At 39.8% G+C, this 19,697-nt stretch overlaps 1 long non-coding RNA gene across 1 annotated transcript; it reads left to right on the forward strand.

Annotated features, from left to right (window-relative positions):
* Window positions 1–1,349: 1,349 nt before the first annotated feature.
* LOC145800998 (uncharacterized) lies at window positions 1,350–18,989 on the forward strand. Its single transcript, XR_014341749.1, has 2 exons — window positions 1,350–1,499; window positions 18,533–18,989. It is a non-coding gene; the product is annotated as an uncharacterized LOC145800998 (long non-coding RNA).
* The last annotated feature ends 708 nt before the right edge of the window (window positions 18,990–19,697 follow it).

Genomic DNA, 19,697 nt, shown 5'->3' on the forward strand with positions numbered 1-19,697 from the left:
GGGCGTTACACTAAAACTTTCTAAATGTGACGTGGTGGTGGTGGAGATGCTGTTGGTTTTTTTTTTTTTTTTCTTCTAGAAATATGGTTTGAGAATTCGTAGAAAACGTCATTGAAAATTGATCCCGGGGGTTGGAGGTAGTCTCAAATTGTCAGAAAATGTCTTCAGAAAATGGTCGTCGGAGATGGTTTCCAGTGATCGAAGATAACTACCGGTGGTGGTCGCCGGCAATTAGAGATCGGCATCATCGGCTGGAGATGGTGACTAGAGGTGGTAGTTGAACAGGGGAAAGTCCTGGCAATGCTGATAATGGGGATGAAAAATGTGTGGGGAGGATATTTTAGAAATATTGATAAATGAAAAATGAGTAAGACTTTAAGTAAATAATTTTGATTAATAGGATCCGTCCATAAATTCTATTTTCTTAAAACATTTAAAAAAAATATTTGAGCTCTAAAGTCAACTCTAATGATCTGGCAGTGAATCCCATCCACTGTGATATTTTAGTCTTAATTTTTTTTTTCTTGTCATGTGATTAATGCTGTATTCGACTCAATCAAATTTCGTGGGCTAGAAAAATCCCGTTGCTAGATATTTAAACCGTAAGGATTGGTGGAGAATTGAGGTGTGTTGGTCCAACTTTTCAAAGAAATGTCTTGGAAGAAACTAGTCTGTGGGCACCCCCATATCCAAAGTCTTCACCGGGTCGAACAGGCAGGGATTGGTGCAGAATTGAGGTGTGTTGGTCCAACTTCTTTTTAAAAGAAATGTCTTGGAAGAAACTAGCCCGTGGACTCCCCATATCAAAAGTCTTCACCGTGTCGAACGGGCAAGTTGGCAACATAATTCAATATTATTCCAAAATGTATTCACATTTTATATCGCTCAATCTGTTAAAATTATTTAATTTGTATTGATTTGCTCATTAAACATGAGTTGGTTTAATCTGCAGTTTGAAATTTATAATTAATGTTTGAAATTGTTTTGCCCTGTTATAATTCATACATAAAAAAAGAATCGATGTGAAAAAGATCTGAGATATGAAATCTGTTGTAAATTAGTGTTATACATATAAAAAAGTATTATATAAAATCAGGTAATTTTATATATATAAAAAAATATTATGTAAATTAATACTATATATTATGTAAATATTTGAGGTTATTGTTCAATCAACTAACATGTTGAAACTGCTCGAACAACATTTTGGTTACGAATAGCAAATTTATCAATCCACATCTATAATAATTATATTTTTACTCTCAAACGCACAAAACCTTAGATTACATTCACAGATCACGTTATTATATAGTAGTATATAAATGGAATGACTTGTTAATTGACACTTCTTCACATATATACCAAACCAAAATATTTTTTGGGAAAGATGTACTACTTCCATAATCATAAGGTCTCTCTCCTCTTGCTCCTTTGTGTTCTCTTCCTTTCAGTTCAATCAATTCCGCCCAAAACTGCGGCAAGAAGTTTTCCTCAACACAGTAAGTATAAAAAGCTATCTCCTTTAATAATATTGCTGGAAAATAATTTACAATGGAAATTCTGTAATACAGTAGTGTCTTATATATTCTAGTTAGGACCTTGGTAGTTTTTTGTTGTAACTTATTGTGTTGTTAGTTTTGATTCACTTATAATTTATTGTAGTTGCTATTTTAGTTATGACTAAAAAATCTTTGATTATGCCTCGAGCGAGCGGTGTTTGGTTATATGACCTTGGGTTATGATTTAGTGTGATATTTAGAGATAAATATATCACAAAATATCATAATTTGCATATAGTATATATCTTTTGGGAGCTTCTATTTCCACACATCTCTTCCTCTCATTCCACACACTTAATGATATATTTTTTTTTATTACATTTTTGTCCTAAAATAAAATTACCAAAATACTCATTTCTTCTTCAACCAAAACCCTAAGCATTAATTTTCTCTCTCAACTCAAACCCTAACCCTAAAATTACTACCACCCTTCATTGTCGCCGTCGTCATCGCTATTACCGCTGCCGTCGTCTCTCCCCTTGTCCGTTGTTTCCCGTCACCTTTTCTTCCACTAGCGCGACCCCTTTCACCTGCAAATCTAAGAACACAATCGGCGCAACCCCCCTCTTCCCTCACTTCACCCTTCTGTCGCCGTTGTTGTCGCCTCTACCCCTTCGCAACTATCGTCGCCGTTGCAGCTACCCATCGTCAGCCCTCTCTACCTCATCATTTTCTTCTTCTTCTTCTTCTCTTTTGCGTTCCTCCTCCTCCTTCTTTTTCTTCTCCTCTGTCACGCGATCCCACGATCTCCAATTCCAGGCACGAGTGCCTCTCTGTGTCTCTCTTTCTGTCGCTCTCTTTTTTTCTCTCCCCCGGTGACCATCCTCTCTTGCTTTGCAACCCCTCGGCGGAAAGAGTTGCCAGAGATGATGACAGCAACAAAAATAGGTTGTGGTGAAGGTGGGTGGTTGGTTTAGGGTTAGAGTTTGGAGAATGAAAAAGTAAAAAGGTATTTTTGGTATAATAGGATGTGTACTAAGTGAAAAATAATAATTCAAATTTATTAGGTGTATGTGTTAAGAAAAAATGTAGAAAGAGGAAGCGGTGTGTGGAAATAGAAGCTTCCATATCTTTTGGAGAGATGTATATAGTAGTACCAAATTACCTTCATCTTTTCCAACAAACCTAACCCTAACCCTTTCCCAACGTCGGCTGTCGACCACCAATCGCCACCCTCTTCTCTTCTCGTTGCAGCCATTACCAGTTTCGGCCACACCTCTTCTGCCATCCCCAACTTCGGTGACCCATCCCTTTCCATCTTCATCTTCCCCATCCCAACTTTAATCTTAAACCCCAACATCTTCTCACTACCACCGCCGCTAAGCCATCAACCGCCGGCATTGCCCCTCCGAATCCCTTTCCGTCGCTGCCCGTCCTCTGCAAATCCCTACTCCACTGCTATTCTCTCCCCCATTGTAGCTTCTCTCTCCTTCTGTTTCCACTTATAACCCCTTCTTCTTCTTCTACTCTTCAAATCTTCGATCTAGAAACCCAAATCTCTTTCTCTCTTTCTCTCTCTCACAACTGCATGTTGAATGGTGGAGTGGAGGAGCTGAGTCATGCTATGGAGGGGATCTAGATGATGGGTTGCGGCAGAGGGTGGCCAATGGGGATGGAGAAGGGCGACTAGGGCGGAAGAGATATGAGTTGTAGTGTCAGCGGTGAAGGAAATGGCAGCACGAGTTGCCGCCGTAATGGGGCCGCAGTGCGAAGTTGCAGAAGAAGAAGAATGGAGGAAAGGAGAAGGCACCATAACTGGAACTAGAACCAAAGGTCATGATTGTGACAGGACGTGAGGTTGATGGGTAATTTAAGTAAGGGATAAAATTGTATTGAAAAAGACTTAACAAATGGTGGGTATTGAGAAAATGTGTCATGTGTAAATAGATTTTCTCATGAAATTTTCCAGAAACTTGTGCGTTTGGCTGAGTTTTGAAAGATAATTTTGTAAAAATAGTTTTGAAAATTTAAAATTTGTTTGATTATAATTTTTCAAAACTAATTTTCGAGTCGTATATTTTGAAAATAACTTTTAGAAATTAAAAAATTCACAACTTGTTAGATTATGAGTTTCCAAACTAGTTTTTGAGTTTTTTGAGTCTTGTATTGTAGTCGGAACTTTTTTGTAATATATAGTCAAATTTATTTATTTTTTTTCATATACCTAATGTACTTTTTAAATACATCTAATGTAATTCATAGGGTAAAATTTCACTCTGTATTTTTTATTTTTATGAACTTTTTAAAATTTTAACACTTCTTTTCTAGTTTATATCTACTTAATCTACATATATTTAAAATATTTCACATTTATAATAAAAAATTATAAAATTCCTGCATATTGAAAAATATATATATAAAAAAATTGACCGAGTTTAAACGTTAATATAATTTAAATTTTTTATGTATTTGTAATTTGTTTTTGATTTGTTTTTATATTTTGTTTATTGTTTATGTATATCTAGATCATATGTATTTAAAATATAAAATATTTTTAACGAATACCTGAAAACCAAACAATTTTGTGAAAACTTGAAACCAAAACAAATTTTGGGTTTTGGATTTTGGATTCAAAATAAGGCTTTTAAAGGTTTTGGATTTTAAACAATTGATTCTAAAACTCAACCAAATGCACCCTTCTATTTTCACACATAAATACTCTCTGTGTGCATATCTCTTTCTTGATATACACACTTAAGCTTATCAAACACACTATTTTTCTAATGTTGTGTTTAGTTAGAAGATTTGATGAAAAAAGAGAAAAGAAAAAAGGGAAATATAATTTCACTTCTTATTTAGTTATAATGAAAAACACTGGAAAAAAGAAAATGAGAGGAAAATGCAATTATACTTTTTGTTTTTGATTTCACGTAGCCTCTTTTATTTCTCCATTTCTCAACTCAATGGAATATGATTTAGAATTCAAATCCCATCTGTGGGGATGTATTTTCTGAATACCAACACGTGGCATGGTGAAGCCGACGTGTCAGCCGAGGTGCCACGTGTCCTGGTAGTTATGCCGAGGTTACCTAGGCAAGGCCGAGGTGATCTCCGAAGATATCGGAATCCGAGATAAGCGGATAAGGGACAAGAGTCCTAGAGTAAAGAGAAGACTTTGCTAAAGATAAGGATAAAACTCTTAGGGAGTTTATCTTTATCTCTTGAAGAGTCCAAAGTCAGTATTGAGTTGGAGTCCATAGAAGTTAGGCTTCTAGTAGGACTTGGATTGAGTAAACTATAAAAGAGAGGCACCCCCGTGGGTCTAAGGTACACAGTTTTATACTCAAGCTTGTGAGTTAGCACTTGATTTGTCTTTGAGAGATATACTGACTTGATTGTCGGAGTGCCCCTGGATGAAAGAGCCACCGGCGGAGCCTTTTCTTTCTGTTGCAGGTTTGCTGAAGCCATCTATTTTGCCGGTGCTCTCCAGCTGATTACTAGGCGGGCAGTGTGGTCAGAAAATCACCCACACAATTTGGCGCCGTCTGTGGGAATCTTAGAAGAATAGATGGCCAGTGACGGACAGAGGGAAAACATTGGGGGCGACACTCCTGCTAGGAGTGGCAGACCAATTGATCTTGACGTTGAGGGAGACAACCACAGTACAGAAAATCATGACCAGGGCCACGGAGAGAAAGACGTCGGCCAGGAGGGTGGTACTTCGAAGCGAACAGACCAAAGCAAGTATTATAACGAAGATAACCTTCAGGTATGGAGGGATAGGTGCCTACGGAGAGATGAGGAAGTAAAAGACTTGCCAAACAAGTTGGCAGACCTACAGTCAGTGGTCAACTTCATGATGCAAAACAATGTTATGCAGCCACCATACCCGCTGCAAGATACGCCGATGCCAGCAATTAATACCTAGAAGGGAGGAAGGAAAGCAATCCCCGAAGCCCCTGAGCACACCAGGAGTGGAAGGCACTCTCACCGACCTTCTAGGGAAGTCGAACGAGAGGAGCCGAGGCAAGAAGAGTCCCGAAGGACACATCGCATGAAGGATCCAGGGCCCAAAGAACATCGGCATGTTCAAGGGCAAGCACTCTGCTTTGACACAACCCATGGAGAAAGATCGAAAAGGGCCCACCAAGAGGCTGAAAGTAGTGTGCCAAAAAGATTGAAGTCCAGAGATAGCCGAGCCCCAGGTAGGAGTAAGGAAGACTTGAGGGATTACCTCAAAAGGAGGCAGCAGAATGTTGAAGCCGAGGTGATTTCCCCAGTTAAGCCGAGAACACCGTTCTCGGTGGAACTGGACAAATTTGAAGCACCAAAGAGATTCAGTATGCCGAGGTTCTAAATTTATGATGGTAAGTCAGATCCCAACTTTCATGTTGGACTATACCTGAACTCAATGGCATTATACAGTGGGAACGAGCCGTTGCTCTGCAAAGTATTTCCCTCATCCTTTGGGGAAATTGCATCCGATTGGTTCCATAAACTACCAAAGGGAAGCGTAAAGACATGGGAAGGCCTGGCCGAGATGTTTGTGGCCAGGTTTGTAACGAACAAACTACAGCCCTTGAGGGTCGATGCCCTGATGGCTTTAAGAATCACCAAGGAAGAAGGCCTTAGGGCCTACGCGAAGAGGTACTACGAGGTGTTCAATCGAATACCCGAATGCAACCAAGAAGTGGCGGTCGTGTCTTTCAAGAACGGCCTGAAAGATGACTGCCCACTACGGAAGTCTTTGGCAAAAACATTGCCAAAAAGCATGGAGGAACTCATGGCGAGAATCGAGAAGTACGCCAGAGCCGAGGAAGATACGTTGGGAAACAAAGAGATGAAGCAAGAGAAGGGAAACGGCTCGCCGAAGCGAGGCCGAGGTACCAACGGGCCGACCAAACAAGAAACGGAATTGAAGGGTAAACAGGCAGTGACGACGGTGTTCCGAATCCCTATCCATAAAGTCCTGGATCAAATACGAAATCAACCCTATTTTAGGGCACCGGCAAGAGCACCAGGGGAATTTATGGGAAGAAACGTTGGTAGGCGCTGTGCTTACCACAATGAAGAAGGACACCCAACTCAGGGTTGCAGAGCCTTAAAAGCACACTTAGAAGACCTAGTAAGGCAAGGCCATCTGAGGGACCTTATTGATGAAGCCAGGACAAGAGAAGAACAGGCAAGATTGCCTCAAGCACTTGCAGCTCCGCCTCCCCCAGCACACCAACCACAGGCAGGAGGACTACGGGTGATTAATGTCATCCACTCAAAGGTGAACGAAAACAACATTCGGGGAGAAACCCAAAGAGTAAAACACCTGCAGCACGTGAACCAGGTCGTATACAAGAGACCTCGGCCTGAAGAATGCCAAGGACCGATGATAACTTTCACCGAAGCCGACCTAGAGATGGTCCAGCATCCCCATAATGATGCCTTGGTAGTATCCCTCCAGGTTGGGAAGTGCCAAGTAAAACGCATCCTAATAGATCAAGGCAGCTCTTGTGACATCATGTACGTCAGATGTTACAAGGAGCTGGGCCTTCACCCTGACGACCTGGAACAATCCAGCAACCCTATGGTCGGCTTCAATGGAACGCCGACATGGCCACTGGGCGCAGCAAGCGTGGAAGTACAAGCTGGTACTGAGAAGATCAAGACAGAATTTATGGTGATTGACACACCCTCGCCATATAACATCATCTTGGGAAGACCATGGTTGCATGCAATGGGGGCAGTTCCCTCAACACTGCATCAACTACTACGGTTTCCAACAGAGCATGGGATTGAAGAAGTCAGAGGAGATCAACTGCAGGCAAAAAATTGTTCCATGGCAGCAATGAAGACTACTTGCAGCATTCAAAAGCCAAAAGAGGCAGAGATTGAAGACGAGGACATGGAGGTCCTAGATGATGTCGGCAAGGAGCCAACCGAAAAGAGTGAAGAGACACTAAAGAAAATCCTTGTCCAGGAGGGTGACGAAGAACGCTTCTTTCTTCTCGGCTCAGGCTTAGCCAAAGAAGAGGAAAGCGAACTGGAAGATTTTTTGAGAGCCAACATTGAGGTGTTCGCCTGGACACCATACGAAATGCCTGGCAATGACCCCGAGGTCACTTGCCACAGACTGAATGTCGACAGGTCGGCAAAACCTGTGATTCAACGAGCCAGAAGACCGACGTTGATGCACGTCGAAGCAGTAGAAGAAAAAGTAGACAGACTTCTAGAGGCCAGGGCCATCCGAGAAGTTCACTACCCGACATGGCTGTCCAACACAGTGGTAGTGAAGAAGAAGAATGGCAAATAGAGGGTCTGTGTAGACTTTACCAGCCTCAACAAAGCCTGCCCCAAAGACAGCTTTCCTCTGCCCAAGATTGACCAGCTAGTAGATGCAACTTCAGGGCATGAAAGAATGAGTTTTTTGGATGCATACAGGGGGTACCACCAGATTGCCATGTACCCTCCAGACGAGGAGAAGACCGCATTCATCACCCCTAAAGGCTTGTACTGTTACAAGGTAATGACTTTTGGGTTGAAAAACGCAGGAGCAACTTACCAAAGGTTAGTAACAAAGATGTTCAAGCACCTGATTGGCAAAACGGTAGAAGTCTACATCGATGACATGGTTGTGAAGACCAAGGAATCTAAGGGTCATCTTGCCGACCTAAAAGAAGTCTTTGATATACTTAAAACATACCGGCTCCGATTTAACGCATCAAAGTGCGCGTTTGGAGTTGGATCAGGTAATTTTTTAGGGTATCTGGTAACAAGAAAGGGCATTGAGGCCAGCCCAGACCAAATCAAGGCCATCCTAGAGCTGAAGAGCCCAACGTCGGCAAAACAGGTTCAGATGCTTACTGGAAGGGCCGCAGCCCTAAACAAATTCATCAGCAGAAGCTCAGATAAATGCAGACCCTTCTTCAACTTGGTGAAAAAAGCCACAGACTTTCTGTGGACAGAAGAATGCGAAGCCGCTTTAACCGACCTAAAAAAGTACTTGACCACAACTCCGGTTCTTTCCAATCCAGAACCAGGGGAAGAACTGTTTTTGTACTTGGCAGTTTCAAAACACGCAGTCAGTGCAGTACTAATCCGAGAAGAAAAAGGGGAGCAAAAGGCTGTTTATTATGTAAGTAAAACCTTGGCCGATGCAGAAACAAGGTATCTACCACTGGAGAAATTAATGCTAGCCTTAGTAATAGCTTCAAAGAAGTTGAACCATTACTTTCAGGCGCACAAGATTGTGGTCTTAACAGAGCATCCACTGAAGTCCTTATTACAGCAAGGAGACTTAACAGGAAGGATAGCAAGATGGGCCGTAGCCCTAGGTCAGTATGACCTGAAGTTCAGGCCGAGAACAGCAGTTAAAGGCCAAGTTTTGGCCGACTTCGTGACAGAATTCACCCCCGAAACCATCGAACATCGGGCTCCGTTGAGCCAGGATGAGCATTGTCCCAGCAAGCAAGGAGAATCCCAGCCAAAGGCAAAAGAGCAAAGGAAGGAAAAGCTCAGACCCTGCAGCATCTACATCGGCGACTCATTCAGACTATTCGTCGATGAAAGTTCGAACCGACAAGGAGCGGGGGCAAGAGTACTGCTGATATCTCCAGATGGAGAAATAATAGAACAATCCATCCATTTGGGGTTCAAGGCCTCAAACAATGAAGCGGAATACGAAGCATTAATTGCAGGGCTAAAACTGGCAGCAGCAGCAGAAGCAGATGAGGTAATAGTTTTTTGTGATTCACAAGTTATTGTTAACCAATCAATAGGTGAATTTGCAGCCAGGGACGAAAGGATGTTGGCATATGCAAAAGAGGTCATCAGATTGGCAGTCCTATTTCAGAACTGCCGACTACTCCAAGTTAGCCGAGATGACAACACTCACGCCGACGCGTTGGCTAACCTAGCAAGTTCAATGCAGACTGGAAAAACAAGGACAATTATGATCGACTATATGTCGGGCCCGAGCATAGAACAAGTGAACACAGAGCAGCAAGCAATGTGTGTAGACATGGGGCCAAGCTGGATGGATGCAATTATTGCATTCCTGAAAGAAGAAAAGCTGCCAGAAGATCGTAAGGAAGCACACAAAGTCAGACTGAAATCGACAAGATTCTGTCTGACAGAAGATGGACACCTCTATAGAAGGTCCTTCACTGGACCACTTTTAAGGTGCGTACACCCTTTGCAGGTTGAAGATTTCCTATATGAAATTCATGAAGGAATTTGTGGAAGCCATGCTGGGGGCAGATCGTTAGCCCACAGGGCCATTACCCAGGGGTATTGGTGGCCCTACATGCAAAAGGATGCTGAAGCCTACGTAAAGAAGTGTGAACAATGCCAAAGGTTTGCACCTTTGATACATCAGCCAGCTACTGACCTAAACCCAGTATCCAGCCCTTGGCCGTTTGCCCAATGGGGCATGGATCTTGTTGGGCAACTTCCCCAGGCAACTGGGCAGAGAAAATACTTGCTGGTGGCAACAGATTACTTTACAAAATGGATAGAGGCAGAACCTCTTGCCAAAATCCGAGATGTGGACGTCAAGAACTTTATATGGAGAAACATCATCATCAGATTTGGGATTCCAAGAGCAATAGTTGCCGACAACGGAACACAGTTTGACAGCAAACTCATCAAGAACTTTTGTGCAAAATTCAAGATCAAGAATTACTTCTCAATACCAAGTTTTCCCCAAAGTAATGGACAAGCAGAAGCATCCAACAAAGTAATTTTGGAGGGAATAAAGAAGAGGCTGCAGGCAGCAAAAGGAAAGTGGGTAGATGAGTTGCCCAACGTGCTTTGGGCATATCGGACTACGTCGAGAAGATCAACAGGGGAATCCCCCTTTGCCATGGCTTATGGCACAGAAGCTGTCATCCCATTGGAGATCGGCATCCCAGGGATCAGGACCCAGGGAGTAGAGAATGGCACCAACGACATACTCTTAGCCCGAGATCTGGATCTTTTGGAAGAACGAAGAGAAAAAGCTACATTTCAGCTCGCAGTATACCAGCAACAGCTTGCCAGAGCTTACAACAAGAAGGTCAATCTAAGAGATTTTCAAGTCGGCGACCTAGTCCTAAGAAAAGTCGTCGACAACAAGAAGGATCCCAGAGAGGGCAAGCTTGGCCCAAACTGGGAAGGACCGTACAGAATTACTTCGGTATTAGGCAATGGAGCTTATCGGCTTGAAGATAACGAGGACAAAGCACTGCCAAGACCTTGGAACACTTGTAATTTGAAGTACTTAGATGTGCACTATTTTTGGCCGATGTCATAAATAAAATCTTTTCCCTTTTCTTTAAAACATATGATGGATAAAGTTACATATTGGTATTTTTGGAAGACATAAGTAATGAGAACCCAAGTAGAACTCAGGTTCACATTGGGGGCAGAGAGAAGACAGAGACATTTAATTCACTTGTTGAAATTTGTAGCAATTTACAAGTTGGAATTAAGCTGATTCCTTATCTTCACTTGTTGAAATTTGTAGCAATTTACAAGTCGAAGTTAAGCCGAGATTATTCCTTAATTCACTTGTTGAAATTTGTAGCAATTTACAAGTTGGAATTAAGCTGATTCCTTATCTTCACTTGTTGAAATTTGTAGCAATTTACAAGTCGAAGTTAAGCCGAGATTATTTCTTAATTCACTGTTGAAATTTGTAGCAATTTACAAGTTGGAATTAAGCTGATTCCTTATCTTCACTTGTTGAAATTTGTAGCAATTTACAAGTCGAAGTTAAGCCGAGATTATTCCTTAATTCACTTGTTGAAATTTGTAACAATTTACAAGTTGGTATTAAGCTGATTCCTTATCTTCACTTGTTGAAATTTGTAGCAATTTACAAGTCGAAGTTAAGCCGAGATTATTCCTTAATTCACTTGTTGAAATTTGCAGCAATTTACAAGTTGGTATTAAGCTGATTCCTTATTTTCACTTGTTGAAATTTGTAGCAATTTATAAGTTGAAGTTAAGCCGAGATTACTGTTTCTCTTCACTTGTTGAAGTTTGTAGCAATTTACAAGTTGGTATTAAGCTGATTCCTTATCTTCATTTGTTGAAATTTGTAGCAATTTACAAGTTGAAGTTAAGTTGAGATTATTCCTTATCTTCACATGTTGAAATTTGTAGCAATTTACAAGTTGAAGTTAAGCCGAGATTACTATTTCTCTTCACTAGTTAAAATTTGTAGCAATTTACAAGTCGAAGTAAAGCCGAGGTTATAGTTTGCACACCTATAGCAATCTACAGGTTGATCCAACCAAAGAAAATGCTTAACACTTGTTGAAATTTGTAGCAATTTACAAGATAATGTTAAGCCGACATGTGATCATCTGTAAAAATTTGCAGCAATTTACAGGTTGAGGCAAAAGCTAAGTATATTGTTTAAACACTTGTTGAAATTTATAGCAATTTACAAGTAGATCATTGTTATAACTTGAGAAAAATTTACAGTATATAACACTTGTTGAAATTTGTAGCAATTTACAAGTAGGTTAGACCAAGATCACTGTTTAAATACTTGTTGAAACTTAAGAAAAAGTTTGCAAAGTTGACATTGAATAGTATATGTTTTACACTTGTTGAAACTTATGAAAAGTTTGCAGGACAATATCTTGCCGAAGTAAAACTTGTAATTATTAAACCGAGATATGTGACCCCGAGAAGATTTCACAAAGGTGGTAAGATATGAAAGGCATACAAAATATTCTAAGTATAGAACCATACAGAAGCAAATCAAGAGAAATTAAAAGATTGAAGCATCTATAGAAAAACAGTTGCAGTTGTATACAAAAGAAGGCACTACGGCCTACCAGAAGTAAATTGTTTCGAAGTAACAAAGGAAGGCACATCGGCCATAAGAAGAATCTTACATTGTCCAGAAACAAAACAAAGTACAAGGGTGCAAAAGAAAAAAACATGAAAGTCAAGACTTCTCAACATCAACATCTGGCTGGATCTGAACTTCAGAGGTCTCCTGAAGAGATACCTTGGCTTCCTTATCTGCAGCAATTTCGGCATCAATCTCGGCAAGAGTTTCGTCAATACTCTTGTTGACCTGGGGAACATCGGACGAACCCTGCTCCGGGGTAACTTCCTTGGCAACTGCATCAGGTCCAAGACCTGCTCATTCAGAGAAGGAGACTTAGCCCCAACAGCTTCCCTGGGTTTCCTTACCAAAATTTCAGCCTCATCCTCGTCCTCACCTCCATCTTCATCCTCAGATTCAGAAGCATCCTCAGGTTGACTTGGAGGTGGAGGTGGTGGGAAGGGAAGAGGGATAGCATCGGCATTGCGGAAGGGTGAGTCAGCAGGAAGATCAAGTTTCTTTATCAGGGACATCCAACCAAGGGAGAAGCCCCTGTTGTATGCCTGCCTGACCTGAAGTTTGTATTCTTCAGTAACGTCAGCCATACCCTGGGCGTTTGTCTTTTCATCAGCCTCCTTGATTTCAACATCCTTGGTGGCGAGGGCCTCCTGCAGTTCCTTTTCGGCTTGGGCCTTTCTGTCCTCGGCCTCTATCTTCTCTGCTTCGGCGACCTTCCTTATGGCCTCGGCTGATTCAGCTTTTTCCTCGGCTATCTGTTGGGCCTTAGTTGCAGCCTCGGCCTGGTCTTCCAGCTTCTTCATTTTTAGTTGAAGACTTTTGTTGGTCTTCTGCAAGGCAGAAAATTCCTTCTTCATCTCGGTCATTCTTTCCCGATTCTTAAAAGACTGCATTGAAAACGAGTGGGCATGCTGGATGGCCTGAAAGAAAATAGAAGTGTTGGAAAATATTTTAAGTATAAAACAGAAAGAAAGTCAAAAGTTCAAAGCAGGAGCACTTACTTGAACGGAGTGCTGGAGCATTAAAGCATAGTTCTCATACTCACTATACTCAGCATTTCGCTCCAGGTCCCCTGGAAGGAGAAGAGCGGTGCTAAGGGCGACGCCGACATTAATGTCATCGGCGCTTTCACTAGACATGATTGGCCTGTCCTCCAAGGTAATCTTTGGGGCCCAGGAGACATCGGGTTTTTTGGACCCCGAAGCCGTTGCAGAAGACGACCTCGCTTTCTTTGACTTTGAAGATTCTGCTGGCTGTGTTTCAGCCGTCCTTTTTGTAGAAACAGTTTTCTCACTCCCAACCAATTGTGAAATTGGCAGAGCATCTTCATTCTCAACTACAGTGGCTTTGGCCTTTGGCTGAGCCTTTTTGGTTCTTTTTGGCTTTGGTGGGGGCATGGATTGGGTTGGATTGGCATCAGCATCAACTGGGAGGTCGGCAAGGAGATCTTGGGCAATAGGCTTCGGGCGACCCATCTCAGCAGTCTTGACAAGTCGACGCCGACGTCTTCTTTCTGGTATTGGGATTAAGTATGGGGCTGAAGTAGATGGCAGATCAGCTGGGTCAGATGTTGATCCTTGGTCTACTCGTGATGAAGAGGCGGTTTGAATTGTGGTAGTAGGAGGAGAAAGGCTTTTCTTTTTTCGTTTGGGAACGCCGGGCAAAGTCGACTTGTATGTTGGAATAAAATTCAGTACCAGTGGGGCCTTGCGCTTTTGGATTGGCAGATCTAGGAGCTTCTTTAAGTCTCTGCTGGGAACGTAGGATTGGCGAAAGTCTTTTGGTAACTTACGAACGTCTGCAAGAAGAAACAAACATTAGAAACAGATAAAATATTGAAAACTTGAACAGAAACAACTAAAGTATTGACATTGGGCTCTTACCCTTGCCCTCTTTAATAGATCGGGGAAGAGGGTATAGATGGGCATCCTCGTCTGGGCCAAACTCCCAATTTCCCGAAACAATAACATAGTCATCCCCAGCCCCCTTGTTGGAGTCTGGGAGGTCAGCTACGATTTTGAATTCTGTCGACCTCGGCTTAAGATAATAAACGAAGCCTTTTTCCTTCAGGCTAAGGGGGCACATGGTATAATAGTACTGAATGTCGGCCAGGGTAATCCTAGCGTTCTCCTGCCTAGCTAAAGTTATGATGCCATTGATCACTCGATAAGAGTTTATGGCAAGTTGCATAGGGTTCAACTTGTAAAAGTGAAGAATTTTGCGAAAGAGAATGTTAAGTGGGAGCCGGAGTCCGCACTCAGTAAAAGCTACTATAGGAAAGGGCATTGAATCATCTGTGGGCATGATAGAGTCATTATCTTCAGCTAGCCTCAGATGGACATCGGCAGGAATAAAGAACTCCCGCCTAAAGTACTCAAGTTTGGTCGGGGTATCTACCCTATGTCTCCACATACCCATAACGTCGGCCTAAAAACAGAGGGCTAGGTTTCAGAAAGAAAGGTGTTCTTAAAAGGGTTACCGGGACCTCGGCGAAACCCTAGGTATATGCTGGTAAGGATTGTTTCAGTTTTTCATAAAAATTGAAGGTTCTATAGACAAAGCCCAAACCTAAATCTATGAAGGCAAAGATTGAAAGAAAGCAGAGATCTGACAAAGACACAAAAAAAACAGAAAACAAAGGCAAAATTTCAGAAATAAGAACAAGGATGGGCTATCAAGAACATGAAGAATACAGAAGTAAAAGGTCAAGAACAGTGGCAAGAAAAGTGTTGAAACAATGCAAATGTTTAAAATATGAGTGAAATCATGGAATAGACGCGTCCAAATAAATAGTTCAGCAAATCAAAGGTTTGAACAGAGCAATAATGGCAGTAAGTAAACGAAAGCACATAGAAGAAATTGGGAATGAGAGGAACAGAGGCTTACCAGAACAAATGAAGCCGGGATGAAAGTCGCCGAAGTAAGGCAACGGCTGTAGACATGACGAAACGGCGAAACCCTCACTGAGATGGAAGAATGAAGACGGTTGCAGAGCTTGAAGCTAGAGTAATGGCGGATTTGGGAGAGAGAGAGAAAGCCAGAGAATCAAGTGCAAAAGTAAAGAAACGAAGAAAGAAAGTAAAGTTTTGTAAAAAAACTTGAAACGGCAGCAAAACAGGGCATTTATTGCACCTGGAGGGACGTATGCGTCAGACGGCGCAGACAGGTGAAAGACGGCTTACAAGCGCGTCACAGACACGGGCCAATGACGATAGAACACGTAAGGGGAACGGTTGAGAAGAAATGCATGACAGCTCATGCGCGTGAGGGAATTTGTTTGAGTTCTTGTTCTTCGAAGAGAACACGTCGGCCTAAAATGAATGATCTCGGCCGAAGAGTTCTCACGCCGAGGTACTGGAAGAAAATACAGATATAGGTTCCATCACCTCAGAATGCCGAGGTAATAGAACCTAGGGGGCAGTTGTGGGGATGTATTTTCTGAATACCAACACGTGGCATGGTGACGCCGACGTGTCAGCCGAGGTGCCACGTGTCCTGGTAGTTATGCCGAGGTTACCTAGGCAAGGCCGAGGTGATCTCCGAAGATATCGGAATCCGAGATAAGCGGATAAGGGACAAGAGTCCTAGAGTAAAGAGAAGACTTTGCTAAAGATAAGGATAAAACTCTTAGGGAGTTTATCTTTATCTCTTGAAGAGTCCAAAGTCAGTATTGAGTTGGAGTCCATAGAAGTTAGGCTTCTAGTAGGACTTGGATTGAGTAAACTATAAAAGAGAGGCACCCCCGTGGGTCTAAGGTACACAGTTTTATACTCAAGCTTATGAGTTTGGCACTTGATTTGTCTTTGAGAGATATATTGACTTGATCGTTGGAGTGCCCCCGGGTGGAAGAGCCACCGCCGGAGCCTTTTCTTTCTGTTGCAGGTTTGCTGAAGCTATCTATTTTGCCGGTGTTCTCCAACTGATTACTAGGCGGGCAGTGTGGTCAGAAAATCACCCACACACCATCAATTTTTTTTTTTTGAGAAATGCCCCATCTGCTATTTCATCACTTCCAATTGCACCTCTAATGAGGTGACAAAATATTTTGAAATGAGAGAGAAAAGTTTGAAGAAGATTGATTGGTTGGTATTGTTTGCAATACAATTTTAAAAGGAGAGAAAAGAGTTTGAAGAAGATTGATTGGTTGGTATTATTTGCTGTCTCATTAGAGCATCTCCAATGGTTGTTGCTATAATACTATTGCTATTGCTATAATTTGACAATGAATAATGCTATTTTGTCAAATTATAGCAATGGTGCTCCAATAGTCACTTACTATTTTGGCAATTTTCAACCAACTTTCCATCCAAGTTTGTAAGTGTTATTTGGAAATAGATTTTTTTTGTGATTTTATTTTTGTTTATTTTTTGTCTTTTATGACCTTTTTTTTAACTATTTGTAAAAAAAAATTATATATTTATATTATTTCCAATTAGACAAATATAAAAAATGAAAAAAATTTGAAAAAAAAAAATATAATTCAATTTGAAAAATTAAATAGAAAAATTAAATTTGAAAAATTACTTGGTTTTCTACTGTTTCAATTCTGTTTTTTAAATTGAATTTGGAGCCACAGATATGTTCATGTTTGCTGATGTGGCATGTTTGGTAATTGCTATTTTACTTGTCAAATTTGAGAACAGATATGGCATATGCCATTTTTGACAAATAAAATAGCAAGCCATTAGAGACCTGCTTTTTATCACTATTGCTAAATTATAACTTTGGCAAGTGTTTTGAGAGCTCCATTAGAGATGCTCAATTGGGGGTAATAAAATAGGGAATGTAGCAAAACTCAATCCCTCTCATTTTCTTTCTATTTCTCTTTCTCTTGTTAAATCTTTTAACCAAACACAACCTAAATATCTTATTACAACAAAAATACACATACCTTTTTCAATTCTTCCCCCTAAGCCTAACCCTAGCCACCACCCCTAAACTACAATGGCCACAAACCATAGTAAACCCTGCCCCCAATGCAAGACCCTTTGACGAACCCCTACCGCTGTGAGTCACCTTCGTTCCGAACTCTCCTCCACTCCTGAAATCCTCATTGCCGCAAACCACTAAACATGGTGAAGAGATCATGGATTCTTTCTAGTTGGAATATCTAATTGAACAACTCAATCTGACACACTTTGATCCTATTGAGTTTTTTTTTTAATAATTTAAATTGTTCATTTTGTAATACCCTCCGAAGAGATCATGCCTACCAAAAATTAAATTAATTGGACATCAAGAGCTACTTGATAAAATTATATTTGTCTAAAAAATAATTAACGGATGAGTGATTTGATGTCCAATTGGCCTATATTTTGTATGGAGAAATGTTTGGGATCCCCTTTTTGGGGGTTTCATTTTCCCCAATTTGATTTTGGCCCTTAATGTGTGTGTGGGGTCCACTCATATATGTGTAGACCCCACATTATGAGTAGTTGGGTTGAGAGTGGAGATTGTGAGGGTTATGTATGTATGAGAGTCTCTGTCACAATTGTTTTTGTTTGTATGTTCTCTTCAAATGAACTTTACAAAATAAACCTCCTGAATTATTGAAACCAGCTTGATAGGAGCCTATAATGGACCACACTTGATAGTCTCGTTGAAATCGAACTAGATTTCCTAACAGGAGAGAATTACATATCTTTGCTTCAAAGCAATAAGATTTAAATTAATGGCATCGTTTTGCAAAAGAATTTAGTTTCAATTTAGTTATTTAATTTTTCATATTATGTTAATTTAATTTAATTGATATCATGTATTAAAAAAATGAACAAAATTCAAAAGGGAATAGACTAAATGGACGGCAACCCCTCAATAATTTTGAGAGTGAATTAATTATTTTGATTTTAGTCTAATTTTTAAAAAAACTTTATCAATCAAATTAAATTAACATAATTTTAAAAAAATAAGAGTAAAATTAATGCAAGAATAACTATAAAGATGAAATTGACACAAAATACAAACTACGAACTATAGTGTAATTTTGCCCGAATATTGTATATAAAGTTTTTGTTGGTATGAGCCAAACCAAATCAAGTTTTGTGTTCCAATTAAGTGGGGTCAGTAACATAAAGATTTTTTTTTTATTTGTTACCATTCTACTTTATCAACAGCAATATGCTCGATTAAACTATATACATACATATTTTTCATTTTTTCAAGTACAATAATATATATATATATATTTTTTTTTGTGAAGTGTACGTAGAAGAAGAGCAAAGGAGCAAACTTAGGGGTAGCCTCAAATTAGAAGTGCATGGAAGTAAATGGACTCGTCATTTGTTGTGTCACTTTTTGGGGCATTGCGATCCTCTTGGTGGTCCTCGTCGTAGGCCAAATGCTACAAGTCCTCCTCAGCCCCCTGTCTCCAACTCCAACATCAACTCCAAATCATTACTGAAGTGGGAAGACATACACAAAGACTTCTTGGAGTAGTGTTGAAAAATAATGAACTTGTTTTATTTTCTTTATTTGAGAGTTATACTTTTCCTACATTAAGTTATGATTGGTTAATTTTGCAACTAATGAATGAGTGGTATTATGGTATATGTTAATGTTTTGGTAATTTTTCCCAATGTTGTATTTGGTTCATGAATTTAAAAAAAAAAAGAAAAAAAAATAAAAAAATAAAATGTGAATGAAATATAAATACATTTTATATATATTTTACACATATTTTCTTTTTTCCTTTCAATATCCCTCTTCAAATTCATGAATCCAACAGTCTAAAAATCCAACAGTCTAAAACGGTGCCTACTATTAGTTATTTTTGAACTCTATATATAGCTAGTTTTGTAATAGGATGAATTACACTAATGGTTCTTATAGTTTGAGACTTATATCCCTGACTTTTCAATTATGATACATTTGACCTTAAATTTTGAATTACGTTTTAAATAAGGACAATTGAAGACACTGTTACTCCATTTCAAGGGTAAAGTCATCAATTTGGTAAAATATAAACTTTTTGATAAAAACAAATGTAAAAAAATTATTTTTAAATTTTTAAAAATTATTTCTACCGACCAAAGATAAAATTATATAAAAATGATAAATCTTTTACATTTTTATTTATTTATTATTTTTTTACCAAATTAATTTTTAGTATGTATTTGGATAATGATAATGTAATGAGTAGTTGTTTTTGTTGATGTTGTTGGATGATTATTATGTAATAGATAGTTGTATTTATTGTTAGTAGATATTTTTGGATTGTTATCATGTAATGGATGATTATTAGACTTTTAATGTGTAATCAATATGTTTAATATATAAAATGTTTTTAAGTTTGAATTTTTTGATTTAATGGATTGCTTTAATAATGACATCAAAGTTGTTGTCATGTTTGATTTAAAAAAAAAATA

This window comes from Camellia sinensis, chromosome 10, assembly GCF_055761805.1.
Source record: "Camellia sinensis isolate YWXY chromosome 10, ASM5576180v1, whole genome shotgun sequence".
Lineage (NCBI taxonomy): Eukaryota > Viridiplantae > Streptophyta > Magnoliopsida > Ericales > Theaceae > Camellia > Camellia sinensis.